At 44.7% G+C, this 21,880-nt stretch overlaps 1 protein-coding gene and 1 non-coding gene across 3 annotated transcripts in view; one reads left to right on the top strand and one right to left on the bottom strand.

Moving 5' to 3' along the window:
* Window positions 1–15,492, bottom strand: part of uba6 (ubiquitin like modifier activating enzyme 6) — a 236,257-nt gene extending 220,765 nt beyond the window's left edge. For both annotated transcript variants that reach the window (XM_080188556.1, XM_080188557.1), the window contains exon 1: window positions 15,287–15,492. The gene's annotated coding sequence lies outside the window, so the exon portion shown is untranslated. The remainder of the gene's footprint in view (window positions 1–15,286) is intronic.
* On the top strand, window positions 6,808–7,000 carry LOC145343584 (U2 spliceosomal RNA). Its single transcript, XR_013886740.1, has one exon. It is a non-coding gene; the product is annotated as a U2 spliceosomal RNA (small nuclear RNA).
* Window positions 15,493–21,880: the final 6,388 nt, after the last annotated feature.

The following is a 21,880-nucleotide window of genomic DNA, read 5'->3' as shown; positions in this document are numbered from 1 at the left end:
CCTGCAACATTGTCACACCAGAGTGGTGGGCCTGGATACTCTGAGTTAGCGAGTTTTTTGAGAGGCAGCTGGGTGATGACAAATAGTTAAATCAAAGGATTCATAGAAACCCTACAGTACAGAGAGAGTCTGCATCGAACACAATCCCAACCAGGCCGTACCCCGATATTCCTATATATTTTACCCACTAATCTCTTTAACCTACACAACTCAGGACAGTAAGAGGTAATTTTAGCATGGCCATTCAACCTAACCCGCACATCTTTGGATTGTGAGAGGAAACTGAAGCACCCAGAAGAAACTCACGCCGACACAAGGAGAACATACAAACTCCACACAGACAGTGACCCAAGCCGGGAATCGAACCGAGGTCCCTGGAGCTGTGAAACAGCAGTGCTAACCACAGTGCCGCCCCATCAGAGCACCATTATGCTGATGCAAACTAGTCTGACTCCTACCTGAGCTCTGCATGCACGCGGGCACTTGGACCCACGGCTGTGTGCTGGGTAAGGGATCTGAAATCCCCATACAGGGCCCTGTGGCAGGTGTGGTGGGGTACGGGAGGGAATCAATGACTTCCTTTTCTCAGTGACACAGCATTGAGGGGCCTCCCCAACTGACATCAACATGAAGCATCCCCCTGGCAATCTTCAATGGAAGAGGATTCCTATTCGAGACAAATTAGCTGGGTGGTGAAAAACATTTTATTGCAATAAAAGTGTTTAAATAAGACGTTCTAACATAAAAACTTGAACAAAAAACACCAAGGTGCTTAAACATCTTGCTAACTAGTGCAGCCCTTCACCTGCGCCATCTCATTGCAACTACAACTTCCTAACCTTACGCGGCCTATCACTATGTCTCAGTGACTCCCCATAATGTACATCGGAACTGGAGGGGGCCAGCTGCCTACCATGCCCGGTAGCCTGTGATGCACAGGATGGGCATCCTCTGGAGGCTCTGGACCTTGAGGGTCCTGGCCTGCTTCCAGGTGTCTGGATATTTCCATGACATCCTCTTCATCCCATTACCCTGAGATGCCGGTGTGTGTGTTTGTGTTTGTGTGTCACAAGGCGTAGCCACAGCTACAATCTCTTGGCTGGAAGGCTCTGGCATGGCCTTGAGCCCTTCCTCCTCCCTTAACGTTCCTGTGGGCCCCTGGGTCACTCCATGGAACAGCGGTGCTTCTGCAGTGAGCTCCAGAAGCTCCGGTGTCACCTGGTACTGCCAGTCCTGGAGGACCACCTGTGTCCTGCCCATGGTGGTCGAGCCCTCTGCGATAGCCACTTGAGTCGGGGGCCACCTCTCAATGGCCGCAGCAAGTGCCCTCTGAAATTGGGCCATGCTCTGCAGTCCCTCCAGCATGACCCTCGGAGACTGGGCCACGTTCTCAGTGGCTGCTGCCATAGCCTGCTGGGTATCATGCAAACTTTTGAGCCTCTCAGCCATGGGCTGCAGGATCTCAAGAAACCTGTTAAGTCCCTCAACCGTGGCCTACTGTGACTTGGCCATCGCTTGGAGCCTGCCACTCGTGAGGATCCCCTGCCCCAGGCTCTCCACTGCAGACGCCACCTTTGCAGGGTTGGCCTGGGAAGCATGCCAGACAAGCAATAGCTGGTCCACCTGAGAGCTTTGGGATTCCTCCCAACAGCCTCTCAGTTGGTCCAATGTGGCCATCAACCCCTCCTGCATTCCTTGACTCTGTTATTGCATCACCAGCAGCTGAGGAAGAAGTGATCTCAGAGGCCCAGCATGTGGCCTGGGGCCAGCTAAATCCTCGCCCCGCATGCCAGAGGTCTCGGACGTTCCCTCCTCTACCCGATGTACACTATCAGTTGTGTCATGTTCACCAGGGTGACCCAGAAGCCTCAACATTAACTGAATCCACTGACATGTCAGTATCTGGGATGGTGAGTTGTGAGGTGGAAACTGTGCCACCCTCAGAGGTCCCTTTACCCATATCCTCTGAGGACTCATCCAGCTGTTTTGACCAGGATGGGCGGGAGCGTAGTACGGGCCTGTAATCCAGAAGGTTCCGGATCTGTCCATGCAACACAGGACACAAGGTTAAGTGCAAGGGAGGAAGAGGAATCCGGGATGCCAAACAGGTGATTCACATTTCCCCACTGAACATAGAACAAAGAATCAAAAAAATTGTATCACAAGAACAAGCCATTCGACCCTCCAAGCTTGCAGCAACCTGGCTGCTCATCTGATTTATTACCTCCTATCCTTCCGGGGACCATTTGCCTCTATTCCCGTCCCATTCACATAGCTATAGAGATGCCCTTTAGTGTCACTATTGAATCTGCATCCGTGAACTCCCCCTGACAGCGACTTCCAGGCACCCACTACCCTCCCTGTGCAAATAAACATGCCTCATACATCTCCTTTAAACCTTGCCTCTCACACTTGAAACTCTGCCCGAGAAGTTACCTCAAAGTGAATGGTGTAGAAAAGAAACGCACTACATAAGATTGGCAGACTCTGTTAGGGTTTTTGTTTAATAACTTAGATGTCAAATTCACTTTCTCAATGGGGAGCATGTTTGTTAGTAATTGTAATTAGGTGTTTTAAATACTTTGTAGTTTTAAAGATACATGTAATATCTTTAATTAGTCCATACATACAAATATATCTTTTATACATTTTTAGAAATGAAACCAAGAAACTTTGATGCACAGTTACAAGTGCCCCTTTGATACCAAACATCTGTTAGATACGTTCCTTTAAAGCACCCAACTGTTGGAATCACAAAGCCATAAAGGTGACTCAATTGCTTCACCAGACACCTCATCAGAAACAACTGACACAGGAGTGAGTTTTAATGAAGCTGCCTTCACAGTTTCCAATCAAAACAGAGTCAGAAAGATATTAATGTTACAGCTAACGAAGGAGTTTTGGCTGGGGACTTAGTGGGAACTGACAAAAATTAATGGTAACATGACGACACCCCTGGAATTTGTAGGTAGTGATAAAAAGCTCAGTCATTGGATTGATAAGCAATATATATATGTTTCATTATGTTGGCAATTAACAAACTTATCAGGACTCTAATTGGGGAATATCCTGAAGGCAAGTTGAGGTGACTCTTAGGTTCAGTTAACATCACTGACAACGACTTTTATAGGCCCCCTGTATTAATTAAAGGATGCCCACGTGAGACTGTTTTAATGACAATGCTTTGTGAGACTGCTATCAAAATAGAGAGAGACATGCTGTCTGACTAAGAGACAGGAGGACAGGCTTAGGGATGATATATTGGGGTATCCATCGAGGTATCGTGATCTCAAATCAGGGTGGTTCAGTATTTTTTTTATTGGATCACTGCATAAAGTATGGCATTTGTAACATTTTTGATTGGATTGTGTCCAACCTGCAGAATTGTATAAACCGAGATGATTTTCTTTGTCCAGTGAATTGGTGTCAAGACTCCTTCCCTTGCTAGTAAGTAAAATAAATCTGTTGGTTAAGTGTCTTGTGTTAATGTGCGTTTGCACTAAAGTCAACTCAGAAGTTGAGATTTCAACAGTGGAGGAATGACAAGTGCTCACATCTTGATGGCAGCCCGACCATGCCGTCACTGACAGCCCACATCACCCCTTCTCCTGACAGCTCTAACACCCACTCCGCAAAGGGGGTGAGGACCCAGAGGTCTGGCTCACCACCCTATCTTTGCCTTCTCATGGGCGTTATGATCAGTCTTCTCCTGTGGAGACAGAGGAAGTCATGAAAAAAAATGGAGGTGTGACTCCTGCAAAGTGTCAGGTGGTGGCCCTTAGACGGCAAGCGCAGTGGGGCTCTTGGGGGAATAGGAAGGAGGTGCTTGGGGGTCAGGAGCTGGAGGTATGCAGGGTGCTGGGGATGGGAGGATCCGTGGGAAATTCAGGGGCAGATGCAAGATGCGGTTCAGCCCTCACCCTTGCTACATGGATGAGGTCACTGACTTTTTCCAGCACTGCATCCTAGTTCGGGGGTGGGGGGGACCCAGTGCCCTGGCACTGACCAAGGCGGTAACTTTCTCCCAAGCCGCATTTCCATCAGTCCCCTGTGGTCTGCGTCCTCCTGGGCAAGAGGGTGTCCCGCCTCACTTCTGCTGCGTCCAGCAGCCACCCCAGGTTACCCTCAGAAAATCAGGGGGTTGGTCACATGCATATCTTGTGCTGGAATGCCTGCCTGCCTATCCATTCTTGTGTTTTTAATGGCGCTGCCCCTGTTAGGGCAGAACAGCTGCACGCAGTTTGGCAGAGCTTTCCAGCAAGTTACGTGCAGTTTGCTTCTAGGACAAAGAGGGGAAGGCAACTGAGCTCTGCCTGAGATCGTTTGGGGGGGGGGGGGGGGGGGGGGGGTGTGTGTGTGTGTGTGTGTGTGTGTGTGTGTGTGTGTGTGTGTGTGTGTGTGTGCGCGCGGTGGTGGTGGTGGTGGTCCACTGCCACTCTGCCTGAGAACGGTCAGAGGAAGGGGCTGAGGGGTCAGGATCATTCTGGGTGGCGGGGGAGATAAGGGGGTCAGTAACGTTGTGGGTGTGGGGCCAGAGGAAGGCATTATCCGGCCCGGGAGCAAAGTGGTAGGGGACCGTTATTCTATCTTTTTTTTTCTGCACATGCACAGTTGGAGGCGCTGATCGGTGCTGCAGTGTTTTGAGTATGTTAAGCCCCACCCATAGGCAGCAGCGCGATTCAGGCTTGCTGATATTTTTGCAGGCAGAGTGTGCATGGGGGCACCAGAGAACAAGTCTCAGTCAGATCTGAAACACTCCCAGATACAAGTCCACCCAGCACTTAGAATCAAAATGGTGAAATAGGGCTCAATAACTAGCATTTAAATTGCATCCTGAGCCATAGGAAAGCTTCTTCAAGAAAAATTGACACAAGAACCAAAGAGGTACTCATTAAGATACAGGACTAAAAGAAAGGTAGATGTTTTAAAGTAGGAGAGAGGCAGAAGAGTTCAGGGAAGGAATTCCAGGTCTCAGTACCAAGACAGCTGAAAATATGTCCACGAATGATGAGGGAAAAGAAGCAGGGATTCTTTCAGAGTCAGAGGAATGCAGAGTTCTTTAAAGTTTGCAGGAGCTGGAAGAGTTGAGTGATAGAGAGGGGTGAGACAAAAGAGGAATTGGGACACAAGGTTAACTTTTTAAATTGAAACATTGGTGGAAGATGAGCCAATAAAAGTCAGCAAGCACAGGGATGATGGGGAGCAGCACTTGCACAAAGACTTATTCAGTGGAGTTAACGAACTAGATACAATCAAAATCAGGTAATTGATGCCTTGAGCAGGGGTATTCATGGCTAATGTAACTAGATCCAGCAAGCATCCTTCAAGTCTTTTAAATTCATAATGAAGAAACAAGTAACTAGGCTTTGTCTTATATGACAGCATGTAACCATTTGTTCCAAAAGACTAGTGTTGGAGTACCATTTGTTCCAAAAGACGAGTGTTGGAGTACAGTTCTACAGGTACTTGCTACCCTTCAGTATATCACCCAACTGGCAAACATAAACCCAGGTTACTCCGCCAGAGATGACATCACAGCCAAGTCTAACTCTGTTCTTATCACACCCATCAAAGCTTATGGGCAGAGTCAACAGAGGACAACTTGAATATGATTTCTTTCCTTTTCCAGTACAAGGGTGTTGAATAGAACTGAAATCTCCTGCACTACTGCCAGTAGTTCAGATGGAGGGGTGGGAGCAAAGCTGGAGGCTCCCTGGCTTATAAGGAGTTGTATAACATCATAGAATCCTTGCAATGCAGAGGAGGCCATTTGACCCATTGAGTCTGCACCAACAATAATTCCACTTAGGCCCTATACCTGTAACTCCACATATTTACGCTGCTAGTCCAGCTGACACAAAGGGACAATTTAACATGGTCAATCCATCTAACGTGTGCATCTTTAGACTGTGGGAGGAAACCAGGGCACCCGGAGGAAAGCCACACAGACACAGGGAGAACATGCAAATTCCACACCGACAGTCACCCAAGGCTGGATTTGAACCCAGGTCCCTGGCATAGTGAGGCAGCAGCGCTGACCACTGTATTGCCATCTAGTACATATTCCTTTAATGTTTAGGAAAAAGAATTTTTTTCAAGTCCTATGGCCCTTTCATAAAGGCATGCAAGGTTTTTGGTCTAACAACGGTCATCCTTCTCACTTCACTCCCAGCCACTGGTTCTATGTTTGACAGAAAATCACAAATAACTGGAGGTCAGCTATACATTCCTAATGTCAGCCTCCAATGAGAATGTTTTAGTCTCTACAGATCAATGCAGATGAACTACATTTCTTTGAATCCCATGTTGAGCTAATAATCACTTGACGTGGTAATGTATCACAGGTTAACAAAATTCTGCTTTTAATATCAGGTCTATCTTGACAAGTTCCCATTGATTCCGAATTGAAACCGTACGTGAATTTATGTTAACCAGGAATAGGTTACAGTTCACCTCTGAGGGTCAATGATGTTAGCCCTCCTTGCTTAGCCTCAGACATGAAGACTTTGTTTGCAAAGTCAAACAAAGAGTTGTAGTCCCCTGGAACCTATAGCCCTCATTAATTGTACATCATCACTTCCACGAGCAAAAGCTGAAGAAGAAAATTACTACTTTGTCAGGTGAGAAAAATAAATCCAAATCAAAACATTCACACCCTCACTTGAGCTATTTTAACCTATTATACTGTTGAATATTTTTTCAAAATTCAATAAACAAAATGCTTGAAGATTCCAAATCAGCCAACAAAAATGGCAGTCTTTCTCCAAACAACGCAAATCAGAGCAATAACAGTCAGTACTGAAACTGAACAACTCTCGGCCTTTTGGCTAAGATCAAGTGTAGTATCGACATGCTGCACTTTGGTTGAAGTCATTAGGTTACATTTCAGCTTCATTTGAAGCAATTTTTTAAAGCGGCATCTCAGCCTTTTGGCTAAGATGCAAATGAGATCAAGCCCTGGAGGAGGAGCTACACCTACTCCAATCAGCTTGGATCATGTAGGTCAAGCCCAAGACAGGAGGTGAGAGCCCTGTCTTGTCAGCTTGGATCGGGAATGTCCCAACTTGTTGGGATGCTGAATTGGGTTTAATTTGACTTGACTGGATTGGAATAAAGTTTAAAAAAAAAACAAAATATTACAGCATAGATTTTAGGTTATATGACAACCATTAGTTTTGATTTTCTTCTGATAGCTGCAAACTGCACAGTTGCTTTCTGCTTCAACACTATTTCGGCCAAATAACAAAAGTGACTGTAAGGCAAGGAATTAAATGTGAAGCTATTTCTAACATCCTTTAAGTGTGATAAGATTATATATAAATGCAAAATCTTTTTATCTTTAGTATTTCCAACAGGGACCCTTGGTCCACAGAAAGTCCAAAAAGGGGGTCAGTTTTCATCTTTTCTTCCTCAACATACAAATGTGTTATTTCTACTGTCTGCTTTTTTCAACAACGAATGCATGCATTTCCTTTAGGTTACTATTTTACATAATCTAAGACATGATGAATCCCGGAATGTATCTCTGTTTGCAGGGGATCTCCCACAAAACAGAATGCGGAAAACTGTGCTGTAATTCAAGAGATAGTAGTGTCACCAATCAACACACTCCAAGGGGGAGCATTGTCTACGGTCACCTTAGCATCTCTGTCCCATTTTTATTGAACAAACTGGAGGTTGGAAGACAAATATGGGTATTTAATAGTACTTCAAAACAGATTTCTGGTGGGCAGCACAGGGACCCAGGTTCAATTCTGGTCTCGAGTGACTGTGTGGTGTTTGCACATTCTCCGCTGTGTCTGCGTGTGTTTCCTCCAAGTGCTCCAATTTCCTCCCATAGTCCAAAAATGTGTAGGGTAGATTGATTGGCCATCTCAAAATTGCCCTTAGTGTCAAGGGGGACTGGCAGGGTAAATACTTGGGGTTATGGGGATGAAGCCTGGGTGGGACTGTTGTCAGTGCAGGCTCAACAGGCCAAATGACCTCCTTCTGCACTTAACAATTCTGATTCTAACCAGAAAAATATTTTCTTGTTACGATTTTTTACCAACTGAAGGATCCCTTTCCTTGATTTCCTGACAAATAAAGGACAATATTTGAACTTTATGGTGTGATTTTGCTTTTAGATCCAAGTTTGTATTTCTGAATACTAATAAAGATCAATTTAGAGTGTGCATTTATTATAAACATAACATTAAAAATGTAGTCAAGATTCCAGAGATCAGAAAATGCATATGCTGAAAACTGATAATCATGGATCAATGTAACTCACTTTGCTGAAACAATAGATTGTGGTACTATTCATGAGGACCAAGTGCATTACCAGAATCTGGCCAAAATATTGCAAACACGGCAATATTCCTACAATATATTTGTTTTAATCTAATGTGTTTCATATTATTCAATACTGTGCAAAATTAAGAGCCCCCTCCACCCATCCCTGTTACGAAGTCAGTCCTAAAGTGCTGTGATTGCATGGCAGAGTTGGAATACTTTCTATTCATGACACTTCACAATAAGGCGTGGTGGAGTAAAGAGAAGGGTTAAAGAAGTCACCAAATAAACGGATAAGGAAGATGGTCTTAAGGAGACATTTGGAGGCAGGGTGTAGTCAGACAGGGAGTTCTAAGTGCACTATTGTGTCAGCCATTGTCTGGGTGGGAAGGTGGGAAAGAAAAGTGACAGAAGACCAGTTCAAAAAGACGAGAGTGAGTTGGGATATAGGCAGTTTTGGGGTACGGGTGATGTAATGTTATAAATGGGTTTGTAATCATGACCTAGAGTTCAAAAGAAATCCCTGCAAATGTTCTTACATTTCAATGTACAGTCAATGCACTCTGCCTGCCACTTCACAACAGGCAGCTGCCAAACAACAAAGGAGGCGGGGGGGCACAAGTGGAGCTGCAGTTGTTCAGGGGTGGAACATGAAGGGTTTACTGGTGTTTGAGGCTGTATTGTGCAGCTGGAGAGAACAGGTTTACTGGTGTTAGAGGCTGTGTTCTACACACTTACGAAGGCCGGGTTCACAGAATCATAGAACTCTTTCAGTACAGAAGGAGACCATTCAGCCCATCGAGTCTGCACCGACTACAATCCCAGTCAGGCCCTATCCCCATACATTAACTTCAGCTAGTGCCCCTGACACTAATGGGAAATTTAGCATGGTCACTCCATCAAACTGCATATCTTTGGACTGTGGGAGAAAACTCACACAGACATGGGGAGAATGTGTAAACTCTACACAGACAGTGACCCAAGCTGGGACTCCAAACTGCGTCTCTGGTCACTATGCCACCATGCTGCCCCAGAAATCACCACACCTCTACTGCCCCAAGCAGGTTACTGGTGTTAGTTGTGTTGTGTAGTTAGGAACTGGGTTTCAAGGTATTGAAGACTGTGTCAGGTAGAGTTAGAGAGACCAGGTTTGGTGATATTAAAACGCTGTGTTGTGCAGTTAGAGAAACCCTGTTTGCTAGCGTTAGAGGCTGTGTCCTGCAGTTAGAGACACCTGGTTTAGTGGTAGTTAAATGCTGTGTTATGAAGTTGAGGGGGGCCAGGTTTCCTATTGTTTGAAGCTGTGTTATTGTTCAGTTAGAGGCCCCAGCTTACTTGTGTTTAGAGGCTCTGTTGTACAGTTAGAGACTGGGTTTCTGATGATTGAGGCTGTTTTATGTAGTTAAAGAGACTAGAGATACTGATTTAGTGGTATTAAAGGCTGGGTTGTTCAGTTAGAGCGATTGGATTTACTGATGTTACAGGTTGAGTTGTGTACAGTTAAGAGAGATGGGGTTTATTGGTGTTAGAGGCAGTGTTGTTTAGAGTTAGAAATACCGGGTTTACTGGAGTCAGACAATGCACTGTGCAGTTAGAGATAATGGGTTTAGTGGTATTAAAGGCTTTGTCATATGGAGTTACAGAGACTGGGTTTCATGGTATTAGATGCTGTGTTGTATAGAGTTAGAGAAACCAGGTTTATTGGTGTTAGAGGCTGCGTTGTGCAGAGTTAGAGGGACTGGGTTTATACAGAACAAAGAAAAGTACAGCACACTAACAGGCCCTTCGGCCCTCCAAGCCTGCATCGATCGTAATGCCTGCCTAAACTACAATGGTATGCACCTTCCATTCCCATCCTATTCATGTATTCATCTAGTTGCTCCTTAGATGGCACAATCGTACCTGCTCCTACTACCTTCGCAGGCAGTGTGTTTCAAACATTCACCACCGTGTGTAAAAAACGTGCCTCTCACATCTCCTCTAAACTTTTCCCCACAAACCTTAAACCTATATCCCCTAGTACTTGACTTTTCTACCCTAGGAAAGAGCATCTGACTATCCATCCGTCCACGCCATTCATAATCTTGTAGCCCTCTATCAGGTCACCCCTCAACCTCCGTCGTTCCAATGAGAACAAACGAGTTTATCCAACCTCTCCTCATAGCTAAAACCCTGCAGACCAGGCAACATCCTGGTCAACCTCTTCTGTACCCTCTCCAAAACATTCACATCCTTCTGATAGTGTGGCGACCAGAATTGTGCACAATATTCTAAATGAGGCCTAACAAAGGTTCTGCATGGCTGCAGCATGACCTGCTAATTTATATATTCAATGCCCCGACCGATGAAGGCAAATATGCTGTATGCTTTCTTGACTACCTTATCCACCTGCATTGCCATTTTCAGTGATCGGTGAACACATATGCCCAGATCTTTCTGCCTGTCAATATTCCTAAGGGTTCTACCATTTACTGTATAATTCCTACATGCATTGGACCTTCCAAATGCATTATCTCACACTTGTCCAGATTAAACTCCGTTTGCCATTTCTCCAGCCAAGTCTCCAACCAGTCTATATCTTGCTGTATCATCTGATAATCCTCTTCACCATACGCAATTCCACCAATTTTTGTGTAATCTGCAAACAGCTAGATTTTCCTCCAAATCATTGATATACTCTGAACAAAGGTCCCAGAATTGATCCCTGTGACTGCTAGTCACAGTCCTCCATTCAGAAAAGCGTCCCTCTACTGCTACCCTCTGTCTTCTATGGCCAACACAGTAAGAAGTCTGACAACATCAGGTCTCCACATCATGACTTCTATGGCCAAGCCAGTTCTGTATCCATCTTGCCAGCTCTCCTCTGATCCCATGTGACTTTGCCTTTTGTACCAGTCTGCCATGAGGTACCTTGTCAAAGGCTTTACTGAAGTCCATACATTGACAACATCCATTGCCTTTCCCTCATCTGTCATCTTCACTTCCTCGAAAAACTTGATTAAGTTAGTACAAAACCATGCTTTCATTAATAAGTCCATTTGTTTCCAAATGTGAGTAAATCCTGTCCCTAAGAATCTTTTCCAGTAATTTCCCTGCCACTGACGCAAGACTCACTGGCCTATAGTTTCCTGGATTATCCCTGCTGCCCTCTTAAACACTGGAACAACATTGGCTATCCTCCAGTCCTCTGGAACTTCATCTGCAGCCAATGAGGATACAAAAAGTTGGAAACACTAAAGATAGAAAGATTTTGTCAAGGCCACAGCAATTTCCACCCTTGCTTCCCTCAGTATTCTGGGGTAGATCCCATAGGCCCTGGGAACTTCTCTACTTTGATGCTTTCTAAGACACCCAACGTCACCTCCTTTTTAATATATGACCCAGGATATCTACACACCCTACCCTCGGCTACTCATCCATCAAGTCCCTCTCTTTGGTGAATACTGAGGCGAGGTATTCATTCAGTATATCACCCATTTCCTCTGCTTCCATGCATAGATTCCCTCCACTATCCTTAAATGGACCAACCCTTTCCCTGGCTACCCTCTTGCTCCTAAAATGCCTTTAGGATTTTCCTTAATCCAGTTTGCCAAGGACTTTTCATGACCCCTTTTAGCCCTCCTAACTCTTTCCTTATGTTACTTCCTACATTCTATGTATTCTTCAAGGGCTTCTTCTGTCCTAAGCCTTTTAGGCTTATGAAATACTTCCTTTCTCTTTTTGGTATTCGAGGCAGTAATGTACAGAGTTAGAGAGACTGGGTTTACTGGTGTGAGAAGCTGTGTAGTGCCATTAAAGGGACAGGGTTTACTGGTATTAGGAGCTGTGTTGTGTAATTAGAAACTGTGTTTCATGGTATTAAAGACAGTGTTGTGTAGAATTAGAGATGCTGGGTTTACTGGTGTCAGAAGCTGTGTTGTGCAGTTAGAGAGACTGGGTTTGCTGGTGTTCAAGGCTGTGGTATGCAGTAAGACATACTGGGTTTAGTGGTATTAAAGGTTGTGTCGTGTATAGAATCTACAATGCAGAAGGAAGCCATTCGGCCCATCGAGCCTGCACCAACAACAATCTCACCCAGGTTCAATCCCCATATCTACACATTTACCCTCCTGGGCAGCATGATGGCACAATGGTTAGCACTGCTGCCTCACAGCACTTAGGGACCCGGGTTCAATACCGGCCTCGGTGTCCCAGGTTGCGTAGGTTGGAGAGATTAGCAGGGTAAATGTGTGGGATTGTGGGGATAAGGACTCTATGGGCCAAATGGCCTCCATCTGCATTGTACATTTTCTATGATTCTAATCCCCCTCCAACACTATGGGGCAATTTATCATGGCCAAAACCTATCCAGCACATCTTTGGACTATGGCAGAAAACCAAAGCAACCTAGATGTGCGGGTTAGGTTGATTGGCCATACTAAGAAATTGCCCCTTAGTGTCCAGGGTAGCGGAGATTAGAGGGATTAGGGGTATATTGTGTAGGAATATGGGGGTAGGGCCTGGGTGGGATTGTGTTTGGTGTGGACTCGGTGGTCCAAAGGGCCTCTTTCTGCACTGTAGGTTCTATGTTGAGAGACTGGATTTACTGGTATTTCAAGGCTGTGTTTTGCAGTTAGAGAGAGACCCGATTTACTGATGTCAGACACTGCATTGTACAGAGTTAAGAGAAGTCGGGTTTAGTGGTGTTAGAGATGTGCAACGTTTGAAAGACTGGGTTTACTGGTGTTCAAGGCTGTGCCATGCAGTCAGAGACAACTGGTTTACTGGTATTAGATGCTGTGTTGTGTGGTTAGGGAGACCAGGTTTACTAGTATTAAAGGCTGTGTTATGCAGTTACAGAGACTGGGTTCAGTTGTGTTGAAGGTTGTGTTGTTGTGCAGAATTTGACTGACTGTGTTTACTGATGTTGGATGCTGTATTGTGTAGTTAGGGAAACTGAGTTTACTGGTGTTAGAGGCTTGTCTTGCAGTTAAAGAGACTGGGTTTATTGGTATTGTGCAGTTAGAGATTGGGTTTAATGGTGTTAAAGAACGTGTTATGCAGTTAGAGAGACCAGGTTTACTGGTGTTAGAGGCTGTGTTGCGCAGTTACAGAGACCGGGTTTATGGTGTCAAGAGCTGTTTTGTGCAGAGTTTGATTGACTGTGTTTACTGGTGTCAGAGCTCTGTCATGTAATTAAAGAGACCTGGTTTACTGGTGTCAGAGGCTATGTTATGTAGTTAAAGATTGGGTTTACTGATGTTAGAGGCTGTATTGTACAGATAGAGAAATTGGATTAATTGGTGTTAGAGGCTGTGTTGTGTAGTTAGGAAGACTAGGTTTACTAGTGTTTGGAGGCTGTGTTGTGTAGAGTTACAGAGACCAGACTGACTGGTGTTAGAGGCTGCGTTGTGTATTTAGGGAAAATGGGTTTAGTGGTATTAAAGGCTGTGTTGTGCAGAGTTACAGAGACCGGGTTTACTGATGTTCGAAAATGTGTTGCGTAGTTAGGGGAACTAGGCTTACTGGTATTAAATAAAGGCTGTGTTGTTCAGTTAGAGAGGCCGGGTTTGCTGACGATTGAAGCTGTGTTGTGCAGTTAGAGAGACTGGGTTTGGTGGTATTAAACACGGTGTTGTTCAGTTAGAGGGTCCTGGTTTACTGGTGTTCAAGGCTGTGGTGTGTGGAATTAGAGAGCAGGTGTTAGAGGCTGCATTGTGTAGAGTTACGGAGACCAAGTTTACTGTGTTCAAGGCTGTGTTGTGCAGTTAGAGATACTGGATTTATTATTATTTTCTCACATTTCTCTAAATTAAACTCCATCTGCTATTCATCGCTCCCCTGGCCCAATTGATCAAGATCCCATTACACCACTGTTCACTATGCCATCAATCTTGGTGTCATCTGCAAATTTACTAACCATGCCCCATAAATTCTCATCCAAATCGTTGGTATAAGTAACAAATAACGGTGGACCCAGCACCAATCTGAGGCACACTGCTGGTCACGGGCCTCCAGTTTAGAATCCCTACAGTGCAGAAGGAGGCCATTCAGTCCATCATGTTTGCACCAATCACAATCCCACCTAGCCCCTATTCCCATAACCCCACCACATTTATCTGCTAGTCCCCCTGACATTAAGTGGCAATTTAGCATAGCCAGTCAACCTAAGCCACACATCTCTGGACAGAATGGCAGGTAGCGTTTGAAAAGCAATCCTCTACAAACACCTCTACAAACTTCTGTCATCAAGCCAATTTTGTATTCAGCTGGCTAACTCACCCTGGATCCTGTGAGATTTAACCTTATGCAACAACCTACCATGCAGTAGCTTGCTAAAGGCCTTGTTATAGTCCAAGTAGACAACATCAACTGCACCTCAACTACCTTCTTGGTTACCCCTCCAAAAAACTCAATCAAATTTGAGAGACATGATTTTCCATTCACAAAGCCGTACTGATTCTCCTGAATCAGTCATTGCTTCTCCAAATGCCATTAGCCACTACCAGTTAGGCTCACCAGTTTGTAGTTCCTAGGCGTTTCCCTGCTAGTCTTTTTAAACAAAAGCACAACATTTATCACCTCATATCTTCAGATACCTCACCTGTGGCTGTCAATGATTCAAATATCTCCACGAGAAGACCCACAATTTCTTCCCTCGCCTCCCACAACGTCCTGGGATACATTTCAACAAGCCCAGGGGATCTACCTGCCTTGATGCACTTTAAGACTTCCAGCACCTCCTTCTCTGTGAGATGTCCACTCCTCAAGATCGGGTTTACTGGCGCTGGAGACTGTATTGTGTGCTTGGAGCACATGCGTTTAGTGGTATTAAAGGCCGTGAGGTGTAGATTTAGAGATCTATAGTTATAGAGACTGTTTTAGTGGTGTTAGAGACTGCGTCGCGTCGAGTTACAGAGATTGAGTTTAGTGGTATTAAAGATTGTGTCGTGTAGATTTACAGCGACAGAGTTTAGTGTAGCTGCTGATGGAGAAGCCGCTGCCCCTCTCTCCTAGTCCTTTGCTTACTCACCCTCCGGCTCGGGGCCTATCTGGGCACAGCCGCTCCCGGCGCTCAGTCTGTACTCGCAGCCCGAACAGACGGCACTCTCCGGCGGAGAGGATTCACTGAGTTCAGTCGCTGATAGACAGCCGCTGAATCTCTGTTTTTACCGACAGAGCCGGTGCTCCGGGCCTGCTCGCCTTGTTGCTAAGTGAATGAATGACCTTTTGCCCCGCTCCGTGCAGCGGCAAACACTTCCGGGGCGGTGGCCGCACATGACGAATGGAGAGTGAGAGAGCTGAAGGTAGTGTTAAAGGTACAGACAGGGAACCTGGTCGAACACACCGTGAACAACCAGACAGTGTTACAGGGACTGACAGGGAACCTGCTCCAGCACACAGGGAGCAACCAGACAGCATTACAGGGACATTACTAACTACTGTGCCACCATGCCACCCAAAATAGGCCTTTGGCAATCGAGGCATAGACTACGAAAACAGAGAAGTCATGTTGGGAGTTGCATAGAACTTTATTGAGGCCACAGCTAGAGTATTGTGTGCAGTCCTGGTCGCCACATTATCGGAAAGATGTGATTGCATTTGAGGGGGGTGGAGAGGAAACTCACCAGGATGTTGCCCGGGATGGAACATTTTATGTTATGAACAGGGCTTGGGTTGTTTTTGTCAGAGCAGAGAAAAGTTTGGGGGGGGGGGGCAGCCTGATCAAGGTGTACAAATTTGGAAGACATGGATAGAGTGGATAAGAAGTCACTGTTCCCCTTAGTTGAAGAGTCAATCATATGTTCAAAGTAAGGGGCAGGAGATTTAGGGGGGATGTGATGAAAAACATTTCTACCCAGACAGTGGTGGCAGTCTAGAGTGCGCTGCCTGGGAGGGTGGTAGAGGCAGATTGCCTCACATTCTTTTAAAAGTATGTGGATGAGCATTTGGCACATCATAACATTCAGGGCTGTGGGTCAGGTGCTGGCAGATTGAATTAAGTGGGAATTTGTGTGTTTCTAATGTGTCGTTGTGGACTCGATGGGCCAAAGGGCCTCTTCTGCGCTGTATGATTCGATGAAATGGGCTCCTGCACCATAACAATTCAGCTGTTCTGTGAAGCGTATGGCAGCCTTTTGGAAGTTACTCTGAATCTGATACTATCTCTTTAATGTAGTACAGTCCAGACTTAACAACACAGGCAGAATTCTTCTCTTCATTTTGTCTCTATATCTTTTATTAGTTATTTAAAAATCTATGACCCTGCAACTTAACAACCACAGAATTTCTCCCTACCAGCTTTGTCAACAGCCCTCAATTTTGAATTAAGTTCAAATTCCCTACATTTTCTTTGCTCCAAGGAGAACATTCCAATTGCTGTATGTCAAATAGCTATTCGTAAAGAGCTAGGAAGTATTTATTATGTGAAGATATAGATTAATTCATTGCTGCACTGCAGTCATGCAGAGTAACAATGTATCATTTTATGTATTTTAGTCATATGAGAAATTCAGCATTTTGCATGATTTAAACAAGCAACATTACAGGTGAAGATTTGTCACAAACTTTTGAAAAATGATTTTCCAAAGAGTTATGGTACTCTTAGGCTTCAGATGCTGCTTTTTTTCTCTCTCCCCGCAATCATCTAATGTTTTTGTTTCATTAAACATTGTCTGGCACAACCATAAGCCCCAGATCACCATATCTCGATTGGTAGCCTTTTGCTGCCTGCATGAACCGCTCCTGCTCCTTACCACACTTCTATATGTAGCTGTTCTCTCAGCTTGCAGGCCTTTAAGATGCTTCTGAAGAATGTTCAGTAACTTTCTATAAGGCAATAGAGAAAAGGAAAACGTCAGTGACGTCCTTTTGTGAGCAGGAGAGTTTGTGTACAAGCCGAGAACGAGTGAAGATGGCAGCAGGATCCCAGACAAATTTTTTGAAAATTAACACACATTTCCAGTCAAAGTCAGTCTCCTGATATGAATTTTAAAGCCTGAGACAGGAATGAAGTGAGCCATTTGACAATTTTATAACAAGGTTCAAAAATGCTGCCAGAAAATGTAAACTCAGAATACAGGTGAAAGGCTGCTGGATCAACTGCAAGTCTGAAGTACAAAACAAATTGAAAGGACATGCTCTTAATATCATAAGCTGCTGTAGACACTTGCAGGAACACATGAGGCTACAGACAGATGAAGATGCTGACTACCCAAATATTTCATTTAATAAGAGGAAAGCAGCAGGGCTGATGCAATGAAACAACAACAAAATAATACACATCATATTGAGAGAAAAATATGCAGAAGATGTGGATGACCACATGAGTTCACAAACAGAAGGAAATGTCTCACATGTGAATCAAACTGCAGAGTTTGTAGAAAGCCAAATCACTTAATTTGGCTTGTAGAAAGCTGAAACACCATTACAGAGAGAGGTGCTGGAAGTCTTAAAGCGCATCCAGGTAAATAAGTCCGTGAGAGAAATTCCCAGGATATTGTGGGAGATTAGGAAGGAAATTGCAGGTCCCCTAGCAGAGATATTTGAATCAAAAATATTTACGGGTTAAGTGCCTGAAGATCAGACAGTGGCAAATGTTGTGCCTTTGTTTAAAAAGGGCTACAGGGAAAAGCCTGGGAACGAGACGCTGGTGAGCCTCACATCTGTGGTGGGTAACTTGTTGGTAGGTAGTTTGAGAGACAAGATCTACAGACCTTTAGAGTCGCAAGGACTGATTAGGGACAGCATGGTTTTGTGAGTGGAAATATAGGAGGCATGGTTAGTGAGTTTGCAGATGACACCAAGATTGGTGACATAGTGGACAGTGAAGAAAATTAACTCTGATTGCAACAGGGCCTTGATCATTTGGGCCAGTGGGCTGACGAATGGCAGATGGAGTTTGATTTCGATAAATGTGAGGTGATGCATTTTGGTACATTGAACCGGGGCAGGACTTACTCAGTTAATGGTAGGGTGTTGGGGAGAGTTACAGAACAAAGAGATGTATTGGTACATGTTCATAGCTCCTTGAAAGTAGAGTCACAGGTGGACAGAGAGGTGAAGAAGGCATTCAGCAAGCTAGGTTTCATTGGTCAGAACATTGAATACAGGAGTTGGGACATCTCGTTGAAGTTGTACAAGACATTGGTAAGGCCACACTTGGAATACTGTGTGCAGTTCTGGTCACCCTATTATAGAAAGGATATCATTAAACTAGAAAGAGTGCAGAAAAGATTTATTAGGATGCTACCAGGACTTGATGGTTTGAGTTATAAGGAGAGGCTGGATAGACTGGGATTTTTTTCTCTGGAGCATAGAAGCTGAGGGGTGATCTTATAGAAGTCAATAAAATAATGAGAGGTATAAATCAGCTAGATAGTCAATGTCTTTTCCCAAAGGTAGGGGTGTCTAAAACTAAAGGGCATAGGTTTAAGGTGAGGGGGGAAGATACAAAAGTATACAGAGAGGCAATTTTTTCACACAGGGTGGTGAGTGTCTGGAACAAGCTGCCAGAGGTAGTAGTAGAGGTGGGTACAATTTTGTCTTTTAAAAAGCATTTAGACAGTTACATGGTTAAGATAGATGTAGAGGGATATGGGCCAAATGCGGGCAATTGGGATTAGTTTATAGGTTTAAAAAAAGGGTAGCATGGATAAGTTGGGCTGAAGGGCCTGTTTCCATGCTGAAAACCTTTATGACTCTATGACTACAACTCTATGACTAAGAAAAGATGTACATAACAAAGAAGATATTAAGTAAATTATCAAAGATAAAATTAAAAGGAAAGTTTGAAAGAGAGCTCCAAGAGATGAATGAAAAGAAGGTGATCGCTGGAGTTTCAGAGCCTAAAGGTTGAGTCATTGTCGTAGTAGTGAAGAGACCCCAATGGTCCAGATATCTGAAACCATCCCTCCTACACCAGCTGTTTAGCTACGAGTTGAGCTGCACTATCATCCAATTCCTAGCCTCATTGGAAGGTGGCACAGGAAGTAATCCTGAGATTACAACTGTAGTGGTCCTGCTTTTTAACATTCTACCTAACTCCCTAAGTTGCTGCTGCAGGACCTCATCACTCTTCCTGCCTATGTCATTAGTATCAATGTGTATCATGACCTCTAGATGTTCACCCTCTCCCTTCAGAATGCTTTCTGCCCGTTCAGAGACATCTTCAACCCTGGCACCAGGGAGGCAACATATCATCTTGGAGTCTCTTTCACATCCACAGAAGTGCCTATCTGCACCCCTCATAGTCCCCTATAACTATTATTATAGTCCCCTATAACTTTTGCTCTAGTGCTCTTTGTCCTTTCCTGCTTAACAACAGAGCCAGCTGTGGTGCCACTGCTCTGGCTAGTGCTGCCAAGAGATGGCCTATCAGTGTCCCCTGATAGGCCATCTCCCCCAACAGTATCCAATATCGTATACTTGTTAGAGAGAGGGACAATCACAGGGGATTCCTGCACTGACTGCCTGCCCCTTCCAGTGGTCACTCACCTATCTGGCTGCACATCTCTAAAGCTCCTACCTTCATGCTCATAAAAGGTTATACAATAACACAACACAGATTTAGGGCGATGCAGTGGCTAGCACTCACAGATCCAAGGATGCTAGTTCAATTCCCGCCCTTGGGTGATTGTCTGTGTGGAGTTTGCATGTTCTCCCTGTGTCTGTGTGGGTTTCCTCCAGGTACTCTGCTTTCTTCCACAGTCCAAAGATGTGCATGTTAGGTTATTTGGTCATGCTAAATTGCCCCTTAGTGTCAAGGGGATTAGCAACATAAATTCATGGGGTTATGGAATTAGAACATGGGTGGAATTCTTTTTGGTACAGGCACAATGGGCTGAATAGCCTCCTTTTGCACTATAGGGATTCTATGGGAGGGATTTTCCATCTTCATTCACCCCAAAACTGGAAAATCCAACCCGAGATCAACAGACCTTTCCATGGTAGGCCCTTGCCCACTATAATTCCTGTGGCGGATGGAACATGTATAAATAAACATTTGCTTATTTATACATGTTAAATAATGTTCATGTTCAATAATTAAAATAAATTTACAGTTTGAGTGAGCCAATAACACTAGCATTAACTACTTAAAAGAAATAATAAAAAAAGTAAATACATACTTTTTATAAGAGCAAAGGTCCCTTTTCATTACAAAACTGCCTTTTAGAACATGGACCTCAGTGGGTGTTCCCAGGCTTGCCTTGTCATAAGAGAGCATGGTTAGCAATCTCTTGCCACATGCTAGGGCTTGGTCAGATAGCTGTGCTGACTGAGGCTGCTGCATACATTGGGAGTTTCAGCAGAGATGCTTAGGAAACATAAGCATGTAAAAAAAATCTATGTTTGGTGGACCATACATTTCCACCAGTGGTTGGAATTTCTGGTCCATTATTTCTTTAATAGCTCTTTTCCACTTTTCTTCCAGATGCTAAGGCAAAGCTGGACCTGAACTTAGGAGGCTCCAGATGTATGCATGAGTATTTGTTAATAATCACATAATAGCCCTGCTGTAGCACTATACACACAAAGATAATCTATCTCATGGGTTTGCATCCATGAAATAGAGTGACAGATTACAGTGTACAAAAGAGTGATGCCTAGCCGGAATCTCAGTATTAGTATGAGGCCTGACCATTAATCATACAACTGAGATGGCTTTTATCCGGATTTAGATCCATCCTAAGATGGTCAAGTGAGAACCAGCGGCTGATGATTTTCCCCCTTGAGCTGCCATGCAATGTTCTAGACATACTACCATATGCATTGATATTTACAATGGCATTCCTGACTTTTGAAAGCTGCCACAGCCAATTAAATGTTGGTGTGATGCTTGAAAACAAAGCAGTCGATTCTCCCAGCCCGCTGCGCTACTTTAGCGGACTTCCCACTGGGTGTCACAGCCTCCACATGTCTCCGGCAGTTGGATTTCCAGTGCCATCAGCCCTATTGATGCGGGCTGGGGCAGTAGATGTTCTTTAGGGCTGGCCCGGACAAGTCTGGGGGGCCAGCGATTGGGGGGAGGGGAGGAGGGGGCAGAGTTGTGGAGTTGGCCGGTGATTGGGAGGTCAGAAGTACGGGGCTACTGCACATGTGCTGATCTCAGCATTGACAGATCGACTCATGAGCAGTGGCCCGCTCAGCACTATACTGCTGGCCTCTTGAACAAGAACAGGTCCCGGCCCCCAATTTTTATCCAGATTCATGCTAGGGCATTCTGCAGTGCACAGAGTGTGAGAAAGTCATTTTGAAAGTCCTACTGAAAAAAGTGGGATTTACTCCAGTTCTTATGCTATTCAGCCCGTGCTTGCTGAACATCTTCTCTCCTGATGCACGCATTAGCAATAAACTTATTTTGCTCTTTAATTATATGCTATCTTTCACGGTCTCTGTATTGTTCCCCCTAACACACCCTGCCCACACCCCACCCTTCCCCAACCCCCCCAACCCTCTCACCTCCCCCATCCCCCCCCCTCACCTGACCCACCTCCCCACTCCCCTCCCCACTCCCCTCCATTTGTAAGTTGCATCTATAGCAGATCCTGTTGTGATTGAGAAGGGAAAATTTGGCATTCCAACCAAAACTCCATTCACTTCCAGGAAATCCCAGCTGTGAATGAGA

The sequence above is a fragment of the Carcharhinus amblyrhynchos genome, chromosome 5 (assembly GCF_965287045.1).
Source record: "Carcharhinus amblyrhynchos chromosome 5, sCarAmb.v2.hapA, whole genome shotgun sequence".
NCBI lineage: Eukaryota > Metazoa > Chordata > Chondrichthyes > Carcharhiniformes > Carcharhinidae > Carcharhinus > Carcharhinus amblyrhynchos.
Note: the sequence above shows the minus strand (reverse complement) of the source record. Positions and strands in the feature narration are given on the sequence as shown.